The sequence below is a fragment of the Sphaerodactylus townsendi genome, linkage group LG14 (assembly GCF_021028975.2).
Source record: "Sphaerodactylus townsendi isolate TG3544 linkage group LG14, MPM_Stown_v2.3, whole genome shotgun sequence".
Lineage (NCBI taxonomy): Eukaryota > Metazoa > Chordata > Lepidosauria > Squamata > Sphaerodactylidae > Sphaerodactylus > Sphaerodactylus townsendi.
Genome location: NC_059438.1, coordinates 4,960,643 through 4,978,967, shown reverse-complemented (window position 1 = coordinate 4,978,967; position 18,325 = coordinate 4,960,643). Strand labels below are relative to the sequence as shown.

The window sequence follows — 18,325 nt, the reverse complement described above, 5'->3', positions numbered from 1 at the left end:
CAAATTTCTCCAAATTTTTCCATCAGAAAAACTGAATTGTAACTATTTTGAGTGAGTGACAGTCATAAAATAACTGAATTAATTCCAACATAAAATAAATATTTCCTGGGAATAAATGTGCTCCCCAAAATGTGCACTGGAAAAATTGAAAGAATAATCCCTCAGACTTTAGTGCTAAATATTTTGACCAAATGAAACTTTGCCTTAAAATAGCATCTCACATGTAGTTCTTTAGTGTTTCCTAAAATTTATCAGTTTTTCCAACAGAAAAGTCAAAGAAAGATCCCCAGGAGAAAAATGGGTAAAATCCCCCCTACTTTTTTTTAAAAAAATTATTCCTCCTCCTCTTGGGGGCCTTATATATTTCTATGCTTGCTTGACCAGATATGATTTCCATAACTAGTTTTGTTCAGATGTACTTTAGAATACAATTTTAAAAATGTTTACAGTTATAGCCTTAGTTACTTCATGCCAAGTAGAGAGACTGACTACAGTGGAACCTCGGTTTTCGCTGGTAATTCATCTGGCGACGCTCGGCGAAAACCGAAACCGACGAAAACTGAAGCTACGCCGTTTGCGCATGCGCTATGCAAATGGCGTAGCAAATTTACGCAAAAAGCGTAAATTTACGCAAATGGTGTAGCTGAAAATGGAGGCGCCCGGCGAAAACCGAGGCAAAAAAACGGCCGGGGGGCGACTGGCGAAAACCAAAACTGGCAAAAACCAAAGGCAACGATTACCGAGGTTCCACTGTATTTACAATCCAATTTTATTTTCTTCTTTAATTAATTTTAACCAGGTGACTCTGGAGTAATTGTTAATAAATAAACAGGCAGAAAACCTTGCGATGTCACTGTGCTGTCCAAAAATATCAGCCCATATACTTCGTTTTAATTAATCTTTCAGTTTTCTGATTTTTTTGTAGTTGTTGGGGAAAGGAAAACACCTGTGTTTCTATTTACAATTGTAATGTCTGGGTTTGAGAAACCAGAGAAAGATCCAGTAATTTTTCTTCCTCCTCAACTGGGGATAGTAACGGCTGACCAATTCATGTTGCAAAAACAAGTAGCTCTAAAGCCATTTAACTTTGAAACAAACAGATATTGGACCTAGGAAGAGTTAATGAATTTCTGTGGCAAGGCTCAGACTGTACTGACCCCTATGGTAATATTTCATATAAGGTTACTGTTGGGAGTGAAATCAAATTTCAGCTGTGAATGTGATTGACGGGTGGAAGCAAGGGAGAGAGAGAGAGAGACATCTGGTCAGATGGGGAATTTGGGAAAGAAAAGGACAATCGGGGGAAGTTTCTGTGTAATATTAGGAATAATAAGCTGAGATATGAAAAGTCCAATATTTGCTCTCCCTGGTGGCTATCTCAACTTTTCTACTTAAATTCCTGCTCTTGAACTCCTCTTGCTAAACTGGCTTTAAAGTATTGAATCTGGTAGGGATGTCAGCAGTTCCTGGCTAATTTGTCTTTGCTGGTGAACAGACCCATGTCCTTTGGATCAACTGACTCTTGGCCTGAAGAACTGAAATGAGAAAGGTGGGTCAAATTACAAAGGAGAAAGCCATGCAATATATGAATGGCACAGAAGCAACTGTGCCTTATGAAAAACCAGGTAGAAGGCAACAGAGAAGTTTTAAGGATAAGAGTGCAAAAATTAGGAGTTGTTCGGTCCCTGTTGTTTCTATTCAGTTCTGACTAGGGACATGGAAGAGTGCAATAGCGTAGCACCAAGGGGACTTGGGGGGTGACACACCGGGCGCGCACTGGGGCAGGAATGTGGCGGAGGCATGATGGGGGCATTCCAGGTTGTGGTGGAGGCAGAGCGGGGCAGATGGGGTGTGGCAGGGTCACAGGGCGCAAGCGTATCCTCCAGCACTGTTTCCCCTCCCTCCGGCCCTGGAAGAGTGCCACAATTTCTTTTACAAGGATCATCAAGGTGTTGGCAGCGACAAGCAGTGTGACATCAGTGGAGGGCAGATGCCCATTTCTTCATTGCTTGCATCTTCTGCGGTGGAAGGGACATGTTTCTGTATTCTTGTCTGGAAGCAACAGAACAGAGCATGTAACATGGATGTTCTATAACCATGATATGGGTTTTTCAGGGAAATTTTCCAGTTCATATTTGAATAAATAAATAATTTAAATGTTCAAAATAATTTCCATGTTGAAAACTCAAGGAGGTCGTCATAAGTCATCTTTGTCTTGATGGAACTTTCCACCACCAAGTAACGTACAGATTAGGGGCCTCAGATTATAACATGCCCCTATATGCAAGAAGTAACTTGATTACAATTTTGGGGGTAATGCTGTGGAACCTCTTAAACGTGGCATAGCTTAGGGCTGCAACATGCCTTATTTGGGCCCTCGTTTTATGTAGTGGCAGGGGGTAAGCGGAAGGAGCAAGTGATCGTGGGGTTGCAGAAATAATGGGTGATGCGGGACTGCTGCGTGGGTACTGTTTCCACCCAGCATTCCTTGCAGCTCTGGCAGAGGAGGCGCATTTTCACACTCTGGTCAGGAAGCTACCCTGATTCTCTGACCAAAAGAGAATGATTCCAAGAACATAGCCATAATATATAAATGTGTCACTTTAACATATAGTAAGGACAGTGTTCAGAAATCAGGTCAATTTGACTATGATTGTATCATCATTTTTTTCTCAGGTTAGATATTGGTGAGATCTACACTTATGATGAAAAATCAGCCTGGCACAAAATGGATCGGAAGCAGCAGCAAATCACTTTTTAAAAATCGCATTCACAGTCGATTCATTTTTTCAGAATACCTTACATTAACTGGCACTGAAGTCTTCATTTCTTTTTCTTTTAGAGGATTCTGTCATGTAATGGTATGCATGTATACCTCCAAGCAATACAGGAATAACTGCACTGAAATATGGCTTTCTTCTTTTGACGAAAGAATGCGGTACTTTCTCACAAAGAGTTCCTCAGTCTATTGATTGCTAGTGTACATCGAGCACCCTGTAGGTTTCTTTTGGCATGAAAAAAAAATCAGTGGAAAAGCCGTGCTTTGGTGCTAGTAATGTAATCAAGACTACAAACTTTATATTCTTTTTGCTCTGAGTGCTTTTGTAACCTGCAGAAAGCACTGGATTATTTTAAAATATAATTGTTAGCATAAGATCCAGACACATTTGCTACCATAGTTATGCAGGCCTGCATTCTATCCACCCCCCTGAATGGTTGGTGGTATCACAATGCAGTTGCAACTGAGGGTTTGCATCAAAAGGTTGCCTTTATTTTATATATGTCTTTCTCTTCCCCTTAAGGCTTAAGAGCTCGGAATTACTTGTAAATGGTTTCCAGGTGATCTCTAGTGCAATTCCAGGTGAAATTTGCTAAGCTCCAGCGATAAAACTGACCCATTTAGACAACTGCTTCATGTTGCCTGTTCAAAGATTGAGCTCTGGCCCTGAAAACAGTTTTTGGACACGTGCCTTGGTTATTCTTGGCTCATACTATACTTTGCCCCCAAGGAAGGAGCTGGAGGCACTTTCACACAATGCTTAAAAACCTGTATGAGCATCTGATACACAATTAATTAATTAATACTTATTTATCTGTATGCCACCCTTCCCCTTATATGCTTACTTTTGATGTTCTGTGTTATTAACATGGATTATAATGGAACTGAGCTCTGGCCAGTTGTTTGTATGTGTGGGAAATCTGATTGTCATGTCATGTGTGAAAACCCTTCCCAAGGCAATATGTTAATGCATCCAACAGATAGGTATTGCATATTTTATCTTGCCTAGTCTCAAAGGAGATGCATGCGTCTCCCCCCTCCCATTGTATTATCATACAACCTTGTGATCAAGATTTGCCTGAGGAAAAAAAATTACCAACACGTATTCATTCATCCAATGTGCTTCGTTGTAGAATGGGGGATCGAAACTGTATCTTCTAGTCTGACTCAACTCTGTAATAACCAAACTCTTAGAGGCATTGACACTTGGTGGCATTAGATTTGTTCATCTCGTACATTTCCGGGTTGAAATTATGACTTTAAACAATTGGGTACAAGTCTATGACAGACTTCTGTTTATAATATGGACATTTAGTTTTGGGATTCAGTGTGCCAGTCTGAATCATCTGTTTCCAGCTTGACAAAACAGGCGTACAACCAGAGGTGGGATCCAGCAGGTTCTCACAGGTTCCCGAGAGTAGGTTACTAATTATTTGTGTGTGCCAAGAGGGGGTTACTAATTGGTGATTTTGCCACGTGATTTTTGCCTTAGTTACGCCCCTCCTCTCAGCAGTAGTGCGCAGAACTTGAAGCAGTCTAGCAGGAGGTGCACCGGCGTGCGTGGCAGCCTGCACCTGCGTGCGTTCGTTTCCTGCCCAAGGACCGGCACAGCAGCTGCGTCCTTGCCACGGCCCCATCGTGCCCTGCCCATCCCCATTGGCGCTACGCCACAGTTTGAATCCCACCACCATGGGAACCTGTTATTAACATTTTTGGATCCCACCACTGGCAACCTCTCCTCAGAATCAACACCAGTGTCTGAACAAAGAATGTCCTATTTAGGTGCATCTTTGTGCATTAACAAAATGTGTGATGTTGATCAAGGGAAAGACTGTAGATTGGAATTTAGAAGACAAATGGATATGGATATGTAGTGCTAAAGGATCTGTACATTTATGTATGCCTGGATATCAGTCCATATTGAGGACAGTTTCAGGGTACTAGCGTAACCCCTATGTTCAGAATGGGATGACCGAGAAAGGGGTGGAGACTGAAAGCAGCAGGAGGCTGCAAAGCTCATGAAGTTGGAGGGAGCAAGGCTACCAGGCTGGGACCTTGGTTGATTTTTATAAGCCCTTAACACCTTGTTTAAGGGTTTTGTGTATGTAAATGGTGAGAGTTCTTTTGGGGACCTTCATCATCTCGAATCCAGTTCACCAAGCCTCTGGAGTCTTCATGAGCCAACCACCAGCAGGAAGAATGGACTTGGCATTATCATACTGTAATTAGAAGGACTTGGAATGAAACTTGAATGGGACCTTGGAGTGTTAAGTTAAATGTTAATGTTTGATCATTTTCATATGTTAAAGAAAGTAAACCATTTTGTTTAAAATTTAGTTGTTGCAAACTCCTTCCAAGTTCTGCCCCACAGAACCCACAAGCTGAGGTTACGCTAGCTGTGAGTATCTGCAGTAGAAAAGTGAGATTTGAGTCCTGTAGCACTTTAAATTCCAACAAGATTTCCAGGGTATATGGTTTCAAGAGTCTAAGGCAGCGATTTCCAACCAGGGTTCCATGGTACCCTGGGGTGCTGTGAGCATACCCCAGGGGTACCATGGCAATGCTACCGGCCCCCCTCACTTTTGTGGTGTCTCCCGCCGGCACCAGCAAGGATATGGAGTTGGCACAGGGGGCAGGGCCTGCCGCAAGGTCAGCAGCCACTTCTCACCCACACCCTGTGCTTTCCTTCACCCTGGGAGGGGAAGGTGGGGGGTGGCAAGCAGGGGAACTGGGAGGGGAAGGTGGGGGGAGGATGGCAGGGGTACCATGAGATATGAAGAGTAAGGTCAAGGGTACCGTGACGTCGAAAAGGTTGGAAAACACTGGTCCAAGGTCTTGACTGGAAATCTTTGTGGTGCTACTGAATGCATACTGAGAGAAATCTGAATTGATTTCTGTTTATTGATAATTACTGGTGTTAAACACAATGTATGTAAAACGTAACATCAAATTTAACTAAGGAAATTAAAGCATTTGAATGCTGTATGCTTTTGAAACTCAGAACATCTCAAGAGATGATGATTTACTTTTAAGCGTGTCCTAGCCAAATTAAGGCAGTAGGCATCCCTGATGTATCCTGCTTTTCTACTTGGAAGGCTTTCAACCAACATGACCCTCGTCAGTTCCGTTTTGGTACTAAGCAGTGGGTTACTGTTGTAGCAGATGGGGAGAATGAATTGCTTCTGCTCCTGAACCGTGGATGGCTTTTCCTTTTGAGCGAGTTGGCAAGTAGGAACTCATTTTGCAACATCTCTGAGGGATACGAAGAGAATGAAGGTATGTTTGTAGAACACTTTGACGTGAGTACCGTTACAGAAGCGAGGCTGTCGATTTTCTGTTTGTTTTATCTGGCCCCTGTGACCTCTTTCTACAAGCATGGGGGTATATTGGTTTGAATCCCACAGTGAGTTTACATTAGTTCTAAATACACACTTTGAACATTACATCAGTGATTTTTTTAAAAAAACGAGTCTCCTTCAGTGCTCGTAAGGGAGAGCCGAATTTTTTAAAAAACCCTTTTTTAAAAAAAAAATCTGCGATACAGCAAGGTTTTTAATAACATATGTCCCGAGACTACTTCATATCTCTGGAAAAGCTTGTATCACCCCGTGCCTTTACACTGCTTTCACTGTTTAGAAAATAATCTGAATTTCTGCCTGTTAATTCCTGAAGCTTATCCTGGGGTTTAATTGCTAAAATTTGATTCCCTTCCATTGTCCAGCATTCTAGCTGATCTTTGGTTCGGCTGGAATCTTTTAGCGGGTTAACCACAAACACATTTTTGTTGTTGTGCGCAGGTGTGTGTGTGCGTGTTGATGAGTGTGGGGGATTCTGGCCTCAGGTAGGCTGCTGTTTGAAGATGCGGAGAGGGGGGGGGGAACCGAATCTATTTGAACAGCAGGCGATGTGGCTCACTCGAGCATCACGCCTCTCCGGGAAAGATAATAAAGATATTAGCACTCATATAATTTCTTGCATTGGGAAATGAAGCCAGTCATGAAAGGAGCAGAACGCTCCAGCTGTTGAGCGGGAATATGGCTCGCTGGGGGAATTTCTGGTACTGTCACCGGAGACAGCCTGAGTTTCTGAGGAATGACCCCAGGTGCAGGATCATACTGTTGCACCTTACAGATATTAACACCTAATTAACAATTGGCAGCAGCATCCCACCGCTTAATCACCAGCCAGGTGAGAACGACAATGAGAAGGAGGGGAATGGAGAGGATGCTCCCCCCCCCCCTCACTCCTTCCAGGCATGGTCTAATAATCATGATTATTCAGATGTGGCTAAATGCGATTTCCTTCTCTGTCTCCTTGCCTATAAGGAAGACATGCTAAGTTTATTTGCTAGGAGGCAGGCACTGGAGGTGAGAATTGAATTGATCAGAGAAACTCCGCAGAACGGGCCAGGGGTCATATCTTGTTTTAAATTGGGCAATGGAAGTTTGATGGGTTTTGTTTGTTTCTTTTGCCAGCATTCTGCTTCATCCTGTACATGGGGGGGGGGACACTAAAAATCATTGGGGGTAGGTTGAGAATGGGGCTGCCCCACAGCTGTGGATGAAGGGCAGGCTTTCACCCAGTGGCGTTCCTACCTAGGGACATGGGGTACCCTTTGTCCCCGGGCGCCCCCCATTTGGTCACGTGGGGGGGCGCCAACATTTCAGGGTCGTTTGTATGTTTTTTACATTTTAAAGTGTTTTTTCACCAGTCCTGCAGGGTGTAGTTTTAAGAGTTAAGGGCACTGAAAATTCCTGGGGTACCACCCAGACTGGAACTGTCCTGAGGTTACAATCTAAATTTCAGGATGTTTGGTTCAGGGGAAGCAAGTTATGGACCCCCCAGCAAGTGCCCCATCCCCATTGTTTTCAATGGGAGCTAATAACCCTGAGATGGGGGGGGCTACCCCATTTGAGGGACAATAACTTTAGTCCTCCCTGAACATAATCCCCACCAAACTTGACATCATAAGAATTGTTAACAGATGATACCTGAAATTTTGGGGGGTCACTAGCTGTAAAAGTACACCCCCCTACAGGCACCCCAAGGAATTTGCCCAAGATTCTTTGTTTTGCAGTGACTTTGTTACATTAGGCAGCTAATGGGGGGGGAATTTCTGGAAGTAGAGAGCCCAGGCTTTTGGCAGAAGAATAGAGGCACCAGACTTTCAGGGTGGCTCCAGGAGGGCATCCTGCCAATTGCATCCAGAGTTTGGAGACTTTTGCTGGGGGGGGGTTCAATTCTATGGGCCCCCCAAAGGCTTATTTTTGTTTCCTTTGCTCCTGCACATGAAAGCTCTGTGGGCTGAGTTCTCCCAGAACTCTCTCAACCCCACTCCAGAAGCAAAGCTCACCAAGCTTGGATGCTATTACCAAAGGTCTCTTGGAGCCACCTTGAGAAGTCCTGAGATGCCTCTATCTTCAAAAAATGCAGCCAGCTGCCACACACTCAGAAATTCCCAGAATTTGCCAGGGTTTCTTTCAGTAAGTTCTAGGTGGGAAAAATTATTTTCCTCAATTATAGACTTAATGGTTATCTGTTATGCCCATTTGGCTCTGTGGTAGAGAGGTTTCCAACAGGAGGCACTGTGGTAGGGATGTTGCCTCTGAGTGGGGTATTTCCTGTAGGGCTGCTGGTGTGAGTCTCCTGAAAGGAACCAGCCAATTCTATAAAATGTGTGGAAGAGGAAAATGCTGTGGGCACCGACAGTTGAAGCAGAAACCTGATGCCCTTACAGCATTCGCCATCACAGGCAAACTTTTTTAGCAAAGTTGAAGCTGGTTCCTTCAGGAAGATTCACACCCAGCAGCCCTACAGGGAAGCCATGCCCCTGCCCAGAGAAAACCACTACCACAGTGCCTCCTGTTGAAACCCTACCACAGGAGCCAGCTGGCATAAATAGAAGTCTCTATTGTAAGTCTATGGTGGGAAAATAATTTTTCCCACCACAGAACTATACACATCATGCAGGCTTGATGATGGGCAGATTCTGGGGAATTTCTGAGTGTGTAAGCAGTGACCACACATTTTTGAAGACAAAGGCCTAGACTTTCAAGTGGCTCCAAGAGGTCTTGAGTACAGCATCCAAGCTTGGTGAGTTTTGCTTTTGGGGGTGGGTGGGGCGCTGGAAGTTCTGAGAGAAACTCACCCAGCAGGCTTCATGTGCAGGAGCGGGGAAACAAAATAAGCCTTTGGGGGGCCCATAAATGGGTGGACAGGAAGCAAGGTATCCTAAGCCTGGATGCAATTAGCAGGATGCCCTCCTGAGCCACCTTGAAAGTCTGGGTGCCCTCTATCTTCCAAAATGTGCAGCCCTGCCCCAGAAATTTTCATTAGCTGCAGTGGAGCAAAGTCACTGCAAAACAAAAGAATCTTGGGCAAGTTTGGGGTGCCTTGGAAGAGATGTGTTACAGCTAGTGACACTAAAATTTCAAGGAGTATCATCCTGTTAATATTCTATATGGATGTTACCTAAGTTTGGTGAAGTTATGTTCAGGAAGGACCAAAGTTATTGTCCCTCAAAATGGGTAGCCCCCATCTCAGGGTTAGCTCCCATTGAAAACAACAATGGGATGGGGCACCCCCCTTTGGGGTCCATAACTTTGCTTCCCCTGAACCAAACATCACCAAATTTAAGGTGAGTACTCATCAGGACAGTCTTGGATGGTACCCTGAACCAAGGGTGCAGCCAGTTTTAAATGCGCTCCCTGCAGGCAACTAAAACACTAGTGGCCAACCCAAAATGCCCAAATTGGTCATGGTGGGGAGGGTGGCCTCACATGCAGCCAGGTCAGTGCCAACTCAGGTTTTGGTCCCCAGCCAGTTTGCCTAGGGTGCAGCTCTGCTTTCACCAGTGAGCGTTCCTACCTAGGGACATGGGGTGCCTTTGTCCCAGGCGCCCCCCCATTTGGTCACGTGGGGAAGCCAACATTTCAGGAGTCGATTTGTATGTTTTTACATTTTAAAAGTGTTTTTTCGTTCGTTCCAGCCCTGCAGGGGCGCAGTTTTAAGGCTAGCGGCACCAGGAAATTTCTGAGGTACCACCCAGACTGGAACTGTCCTGATGATACCATCTAGAATTTGGTGATGTTTGGTTCAGGGGGAAACAAGTTATGGACCCCAAAGCAAGTGCCCCATCCCCATTGTTTTCAATGGGAGCTAAGCCTGAGATGGGGGCTACCCCATTTGAGGGACAATAACTTTAGTCCTCCCTGAACATAATCTTCACCAAACAGGTGACAGTAACATAAGAATTGTTAACAGATGATACCTGAAATTTTTGGGGTCACTAGCTGTAAAAGTACACCCTTTACAGGCACCCCAAGGAATTTGCCCAAGATTCTTTGTTTTTTGCAGTGACTTTGTTACATTAGGCAGCCAATGGGAATTTCTGGAAGTGTGTAGGCAGGCTGCACATTTTTTTTTGGCAGAAGAATAGAGGCACCAGACTTTCAGGAATTTGGCTCAGGAGGGCATCCTGCTAATTGCATCCAGAGTTTGGAGACTTTTGCTGGGGGGGGTTCAATTTTATGGGCCCCAAAGGCTTATTTTTGTTTCCTTTGCTCCTGCACATGAAAGCCTGTGGGCTGAGTTCTCCCCAGAACTCTCTCAACTCCCCCACTCCAGAAGCAAAGCTCACCAAGCTTGGATGCTATTACTCAAAGGTCTCTTGGGAGCCACCTTGAGAGAGTCCTGAGATGCCTCTATCTTCAAATAATGCAGTAATGCTGCTACACACTCAAGTGAAATCCCCAGAATTTGCCAGGGTTTCTTCAGCAGAGTTCTGTGGTGGGAAAATTACTTTCCCCGCCATAGAGCTTCAATAAAGGGGGCTATCTGTTATGCCCAGATGGCTCTGTGGTAGAGAGGTTTTTTCAACAGGAGGCACTGTGGTAGGGATGTTGCCTCTGAGTGGGGGGCATTTCCTGTAGGGCTGCTGGTGTGAGTCTCCTGAAAGGAACCAGCCAAATTTGCTAAAATGTGTGTGAAGAGGAAAATGCTGTGGGCACCGACAGTTGAAAGGTGAAACCTGGTACCCTTACAGCGATTCGACCCATCACTGAGGCAAACTTTATAGCAAAGTTGAAGCTGGTTCCTTTCAGGAAGATTCACACCAGCAGCCCTACAGGGAAATAAGGGTGCCCCTGTAGAGAAAACCACTACCACAGTGCCTCCTGTTTAGAAACCTCTACCACAGGAGCCAGCTGGGCATAACAGAAAACCCCATTGAGAAGTCTATGGTGGGAAAAAAATAATTTTTCCCTGCACAGAACTATACACATCATGCAGGCTTGATGATGGGCAGATTCTGGGGAATTTCTGAGTGTGTAAGCAGTGACCACACATTTTTTGAAGACAAAGTGAAGCTTTCAAGGGTGGCTCCAAGAGGCCTTGAGTAATAGCATCAAGCTTGGTGAGCTTGCTTTGCTTTTGGGGGTGGAGTGGGAGCTGGAAGAAGTTCTGAGAGAGAACTCACCCAGCAGGCTTCATGTGCGGGAGCGCTGAAACAAAATAAGCCTTTGGGGGCCCATATGGGTGGACAGAAAGCAAAGGTCTCTAAGCCTGGATGCAGTTAGCAGGATGCCCTCCTGGAGCCACCTTGAGGAAGTCTGGTTGCCTCTATCTTCCAAAATGTGCAGCCCTGCCTCAGGAATTCCTCATTAGCTGCAGTGGAGCAAAGTCACTGCAAAACAAAGAATCTTGGGCAAATTTTTTGGGAGTTGCCTGGAAGAGGATGTGTTTTACAGCTAGTGACACCAAAATTTCAAGGAGTATCATCCTGTTAGCTTATTCTTATGATGCCACCCAAGTTTGGAATTGAAGTTATGTTCAGGAGGACCAAAGTTATTGTCCTCTCAAATGGGTAGCCCCCATCTCAGGTTAGCTCCCATTGAAAACAATGGGGATGGGGCACCCCCCTTTGGGGAGACCACTAACTTTGCTTTCCCTGAACCAAACATCCTCAAATTTAAGGTGGTACTCATCAGGACAGTCTCTGGATGGTACCCTGAAATCAATGGACCTGCAACTAACTTTAAATGCGCCTTCCTGCAGGCAACTAAAACACATAAAAATAACCCAAAATGCCCAAATTGGTCATGGTGGGGAGGGTGTACGCCTCATGCATGCAGCCAGGTCAGGCGCCAAACTCAGGTTTTGTCCCAGTAGTTTGCCTAGAGTGCAGCTTCTGCTTTCACCCCAAAGATTGGTGCTTCCTGGCTTTAAAGAACACTGAAGTGTCACCGTAATGTTACAACAGACGTAATGTTTCAAGATTAGATTCATATCTCCCTATTGCAGACAGGAGGACTGAGGCTTATCATGCCATCTAGTGATTTTTTGTGTAACAAATATGATTGAATTGAGATTTGAACTGGCAGCCATTTTGGTCCTGCATTGTTCTTTTAACCATTATGCCACACTGTCTTTTAAGGAGTAGGATTATTGGCCACTGTAGTTAAATAGCACCTTATTTTTCAGAAGAGGTCCCTCTCAGATCTGGGTATGTGTTCCTCCTGGTGGTTGCTTCAGCAGCCACAAATGGTGACTGAGTGACTAACTTTTCTTTTTACTTTTGCTCATGCCCTTCCCTCAATGTGGTTCATAAATATAGGGTTTCCTGCAATAGGCTGGCCAATTCAGGGTTGAGAAATTCCTATAGACTGGAAGGTAGAGCCCAGGAAAGGTGGTATTTGGGAAAGGGTATAATGCCATACAGTCTACCCTCCAAAGCAGCCATTTCTTCAGAGCAATTGATCTCTATCATCTGGAGTTCCGTAGAAATTACAGGAGATGTTCAGGCCCCACTTGGAGGTTAGCAGCCCTATTCTGCAAACCTGGGTTGCCAGAGCATTCAAACAACGATGCATCTGGGCACCTTGAATGGATTTCTGCAAGTGTGGACTCTACCCATACCCCTCCAGGAAGGAAAAATGGAGCACATTGGCACAGAACAACAGTGGGTCAAGAACTTGGAGATGTACCCTTTTGTTGAGTTTCCTTGGTTCTGGGTTAGGAATGGCTGTGGTGCTGAACCTAGAATCATAGAGTTGGAAGGAGCCGTACAGGCCATCTAGTCCAACCCTCTGCTCAGTGCAATATTAGCCTAGAGCGTCCCTAACATGTTTTTCAGCTGCTGCTTAAAGACTGCCAGTGATGAGGAGCTCAACCACCTCCCTAGTTTTCATTGATGCACAGTTCTTTCTGTAATCCCTTCCCCCATAGCCAGTTAGAACCTTTCTCTCCATAATTTATACCAACCAACTGGTGAATGGGGATGTGATTTTGGAAACAGCAGGGACAAATGTCCCTGGGCTGCCATTTCATCATGTGTGGGGCCCCACCCCCCTCCTCCTTCCCCCTGGGTCCATACACTGACTTCAAGACCTGGTACAAAAAGACGTTGTTTGGTTGTGGTGGGGGAGAATGGCCGCCCATATGAGGGGAGGGGGAGAGGAAAACTCAGATTCTGCACTGGGCTACATTTTCCCTAGATATACCTCTGGAGAAGAGTGTGTGCCCCCCCCCATCCCTAAGTTACAGCTGGTCAGTGGGAAAAGGAATGACCCAAAGGCAAAGGGAGTTTGGGATGAACAGACCTCAGATAAATTCAAACCCTTGCTTGTGTGCAAGGACCTCTCCCTCTTCTGTTTTGCTCATGTTCTCTTTTGCTTTTGATATTCTTTTGTGGAGGATGATTTTCACATCTTGCAAGTTGTCGGGATTTTTTTTTTTTAAAAAAAGAACGTGCTGCCTATTGTTCCATTGCAAATTACACTGGAGAGGACAGGCTCGTTAATAAGGCTTTTGGTAGCCATAGAGTACAATTAAATACCGTCTTCCTGGCTTTCAAACAATAGTCGGGGTCCCTCTCGGTTCTCTACTGCTGTGCTCATTCAGTCATACCTTTTGGCACTTTTTTTGTTCTCCCCCCCCACCCCCGCATTTCGGCCTTGTGCTAAAAATATATATTGACATCCGGCATCCTCCTCCCCAGCTTAAAAAGGTCCTCCTCTCGTTCCTGTGCCACAGCGTCGGTTGCACCAGATCAAAGACTGGGAACATAAAAGTTGAGATCTATTATTTATTGCGCATTTTTGCGTCAATGGATGCTTTTGCTGATGTTTCTAATGCTGCATTCACTCCTCGAAAGCATTTGTCCCCTACAGACAATATTCATATTAATGCAATCTATCAGTGAGTTAACAAGCTTGGCAGACTGTATTCCTTTAAAATATATTATTATTATTATTATTATTATTATTATTATTATTATTATTATTATTATTATTATTATTATTATTACTACTACTACTACTACTACTACTACTATTATTATTACTACTACTATTATTACTACTACTACTACTACTATTATTATTATTATTATTACTATTACTATTACTATTACTATTACTATTACTATTACTATTATTATTATTATTATTATTATTATTATTATTATTATTATTATTATTATTATTATTATTTTCAGGAGGAGTTGATTTGTTGGAAAAGAAGGACAGTGATCCCATTTGAGTTGGCGATAACTTGGCCTAAGTACAAGAAATGTACTAGGTTGGATCAAGGCTGCTGTTCATTTGGTTCATTGAGTGGGACGGGGCACCCCTCCCACCTGATAGTCTGAATTTCTGCAGAGGCACAGAAAAATGCTAGTCTGGAGGCTCACGTAGAAGAGCATAAACCTCTTTCTGTGGACTGCTGCTTGCTTAATATAGCTTCTGTTCCTCTGGCCAAACAATTATATTTGTATGAGTGGTTTTGGTTTATTGAGTATGTTGCCACACCCAAAATACTTCCAGGACCACTGGGAATCTGTAGTTTCCTGTTAATTTGAGGCTAAACTGGTTGCCACAGGGAAAACTATAATTTTTGTTAAGGTATAGATGAGATGGTTATTTTTTTTTTAATAATGGAGAGGAGGGGCGGCGGCATGACCCTTTTTGCCCACATTGCTTTTCTTTTTAATTTTTTAAAGTTAAATTGATACACTGCCCATTCCCTGCCTTCACTGGGCTCGGGGCTTCTTACAATTGGGATCAAAACATAACTGTACATGCAGTATAAAACTTTAAAATCTAACATTTCAGATGGTGCATTAAAACCCAGCCTATAAAACATTTCCATCCCTTCATCCTGACACAGATCAATTCTACTTATTAGGAGGGGGAAGGGGAGGGGGCATGCCAGTTGGTGATGCGCCATGTAAGGGAGGCTGACCTATAGAGGGATCAGTGGACTCATGGGAAGCCTCATCCAAACACCCGATGGAACATCTCTGTCTTACAGGCCCTGCGGAAGAGAGCAAGGTCCTGCAGGGCCCTGGTGTCTGCTGAAAGAGGGATTGTGAACACTTTTCTCCTCAGCCTGATTCCTGAAGCAGAAATGAATCTGGCTGAGGTGAAGAGGACTTTGAGCAGTAGAGAATGATGAGGGGAAATGGGGGTAAAGGTGCAGAGAACTGATGTCCCTCAGCAGCTTTCATGTTTTGTTCTGAAGAAAATTAGACCTAGCCTACTCACGTCAGTTCCCTGACCTGGACAGCCCAAGCTAGCCCCATCTCAACAGAACTTGGAAGCTAAGCAGGGTTGGCGTCAATTAGTACTTGGACAGGAAACTATCAAAGAAGTCCGGGGTCTCTTCACAGACTCAGGCATTGGCAAACCATCTCTGCTCCTCACTTGATTTGAAAACCACATGAGCAGATCTCCATAGGTCAGCTGTGATTTGACAGCATTTTGTTAAATCATAGCTTCTAAACTGCCGTGATAAAATATATGCCCTCTGAGAATCTGGGTATGCTGTGGATTGGACCTCAGATTTTCTGCATGCTTCTGTGAGATGATTTCTGATCCTACCTTTTGCAGAATACATGAGAGCTGGGAAGAACGGAAGGCATTCTGATTATGTTCAGATGGACTTGCTTTGTCTGCTGTTTTCGTACATTGCAGGGGCGACTGATGGATTGAAGTAATCCCCTGTGAACAAGCTTTCGTTTGGGAGTGGCAGATTCTAGCAGGGTGTACAGAGATGGTTTTGTAGCCTACATGGAAAAGGGTTTGTTGAAATGCTGATGTGACTTGGAGTCTAAATTTGAACAAACCTTGGGAAATTGTTTCAAGATGCAAGGGATTAAGCAAATAGTGGGTTAGCTAAAATATAATCATTTTGGAATATATTTTTTCAACAAAGTGCTTACTGTTTATCTACTCTCCTCTCCCTTGCATGCCACCCCTCCCTCCCTCTCCTTCCCTTGCATGCCACCCGTCCCCCTCCCTCCCCTCCCTCCGCTAGAGTGGGTGGGCGGGCCATGTCCAGATGTTGGGCCCCTTCCTCCCCTCCTTTGCATGCCACCCCTCCCTCCCTCCCTCCCTCCCTTGCATGCCACCCATCCCCCTCCCTCCCCTCCCTCTGCTAGGGTGGGTGGGCCATGTCCAGATGCCGGGCCCCCTCCCTCCATTCGTGCTGATTTCCATGAACTACTGCATATCTGGCTAAGCGCTGTAAAAAATCTGTAATCCTTAACAGGAATATTTTTACTTCTGAATGCCAGCCTGTCATAAAGTCATTTCTATTAGACTTGTACCTGGTACATGAGGTACTTCTCTGTGCTTTTACTTTATCTAGATGCCTCATGTGACCTTTAGCCTGTGACCTGATATTTTATAATACTTTTGGTATTGTTGTCCCTTCTGTGACCAGAAGGACCTGGCCAGCCCAGGCTGGCTTGATCTCCTCAGATCTTGGCAGGTAAGAAGGATTGTCCCTGGTTAGTGTTTGGGTGAGAGACCAACAAGGACATTCATGATTGCTGGGCACAGTAAGGCAATGGCAAACCACCTCTGAATGTCTCTTGCCTTAGAAGCCCAAATTATGGAGTCACCATAAATTGTTGGTGACTTGGTAGCACTTTACAGACACACACAGGCACTTCAGTGAAGTTGTAGGGGCTGAAAGCAATGAGCTCTTGACTCACCGTGCCACAACATGTAATTGACAAACCTCAGCTTTTATTATCTGAATTTTTAACGTTTGCTCAGATTGACCAAATTCCCGTTTAGGTTCCGGACTTTCTCTCACTCCATTTTAGTCTCGGCCTATTTGTTAACTTGAAAAAAGACAAAGGAAAGTTTCAGAATTGTTCAGCAGAAGCTGCTGGCTTCTTTCCCTGAATTATATGCAAAATGCACAAATGATAAAGTTCTCTGGTGAAATGTCCCCTTTTCTGGCCAAATCACTCACTAACTGAAAAAGGATCTCCAACATTGGCCTTTTCTGCATGAGTTGTTTACAGTGTATCTTACTGCCGAATGCTACATTTTTTTCTACTGATTCCACATGTTTTTTCTCCTGAAAATGTTTTCCCTTCATTTTTCCTCCATTGCTTTCTTGAGCACTTTTACCACAATAGTTTTTTCTATCAATTTTCAATCCAGCTTCCCTTCAGCATGTGATTATGTTGAAACAGTCTTTATCTCTCCACCTCACCAGGCTGTTATCCATGTTCCCATGTAGTCACCCAACCTCCCTTTCTGCCATTTTCTCCTCTTCCTTGTCCTCTGTTTTATTTTTTAAAAATTTGCACTTTGTCATATCACTTTAGAGATGCAATGTTAGGACACAGACAGAAGCCAGGTCACTTGAGTCAGCTTTGTCAATTTCATCTCAAATTAGTGATGTAAAGTTAAGGCAAAGATACACTGTATCTGAAGTTAGGAATGAAATTGACAAGGAAAGTTAGTTTTGCAGAAGGAAACTGATAAGAGACTGCCACAGTAACCATTGTGTGTTAGTGAAGCTCTAATTTGGCTGGAAAATGTGGTTGTTTGTGTGTGTAAACATATTTCTGTTTCTTCAGGTAATAGTGCCTGTTCCAGTAGGGATTTCTTGGGACGGGGAGGGGACTTCCATTTTGTGCAAACACTTGACCCTTATCCACAGCCTGTGCAGTTGCCCAGTCTCCCCTTCAGCCATTTTCTACTCCCCCTCCTCCATTTTCAAAAGGATTTTTTCCCCTTTGTCATATCAAACTAATGATGAAATGTTGAGGCAGAATCAGCTTTGTCAATTTCACACAGAACTTGTGATTTTAACATTTTGGCAGAGATACGAGGTAGCATGGTCCATTGGAGCAGCTTTGTCGGTCATATTGCACTACCGATGCAGTGTTGGGGCAGACAGCAATTCTGAAGCTGAAGTCAATTGAAAAGAGTACTAGGGGAAATCACTGCATGTAGTTAGGGACTGATGCAGTAACGATCTTGTGTTACTGCAGATCAGATTTGGCTGGAAAATGTAGTTCTGTGTGTGTTTGTGTGTGTGTTTCTGTTCCTTTAGGTAATGGCTCCAGGAGTTCTTTTGGCTTCCATTTCAGGTTAGTAGTTCTCAATAGCAGAAACGGAGGTGGAGACATTTTTGAATAGCTACTTCAAAATGTAACTGTGCACTAGCACTAGGACATCTGCCAATGAATAAAAAGGGGAGGGTTGTTTTTTGTACCACCATGATGAATAATTTTTTTTCAGC

General features: G+C 44.1%; 1 protein-coding gene across 3 annotated transcripts in view; it reads left to right on the top strand.

Annotated features, from left to right (window-relative positions):
• Positions 1–18,325, top strand: part of MAF (MAF bZIP transcription factor) — a 250,915-nt gene that overhangs the window by 18,400 nt on the left and 214,190 nt on the right. The window contains exon 3 of one of the 3 annotated variants that reach the window (XM_048515672.1): positions 2,677–2,710. The exons of the other annotated variants lie outside the window; for them this stretch is intronic. The gene's annotated coding sequence lies outside the window, so the exon portion shown is untranslated. Of the gene's footprint in view, positions 1–2,676; positions 2,711–18,325 lie in introns of those variants that run through there. 3 annotated transcript variants of the gene reach the window in all.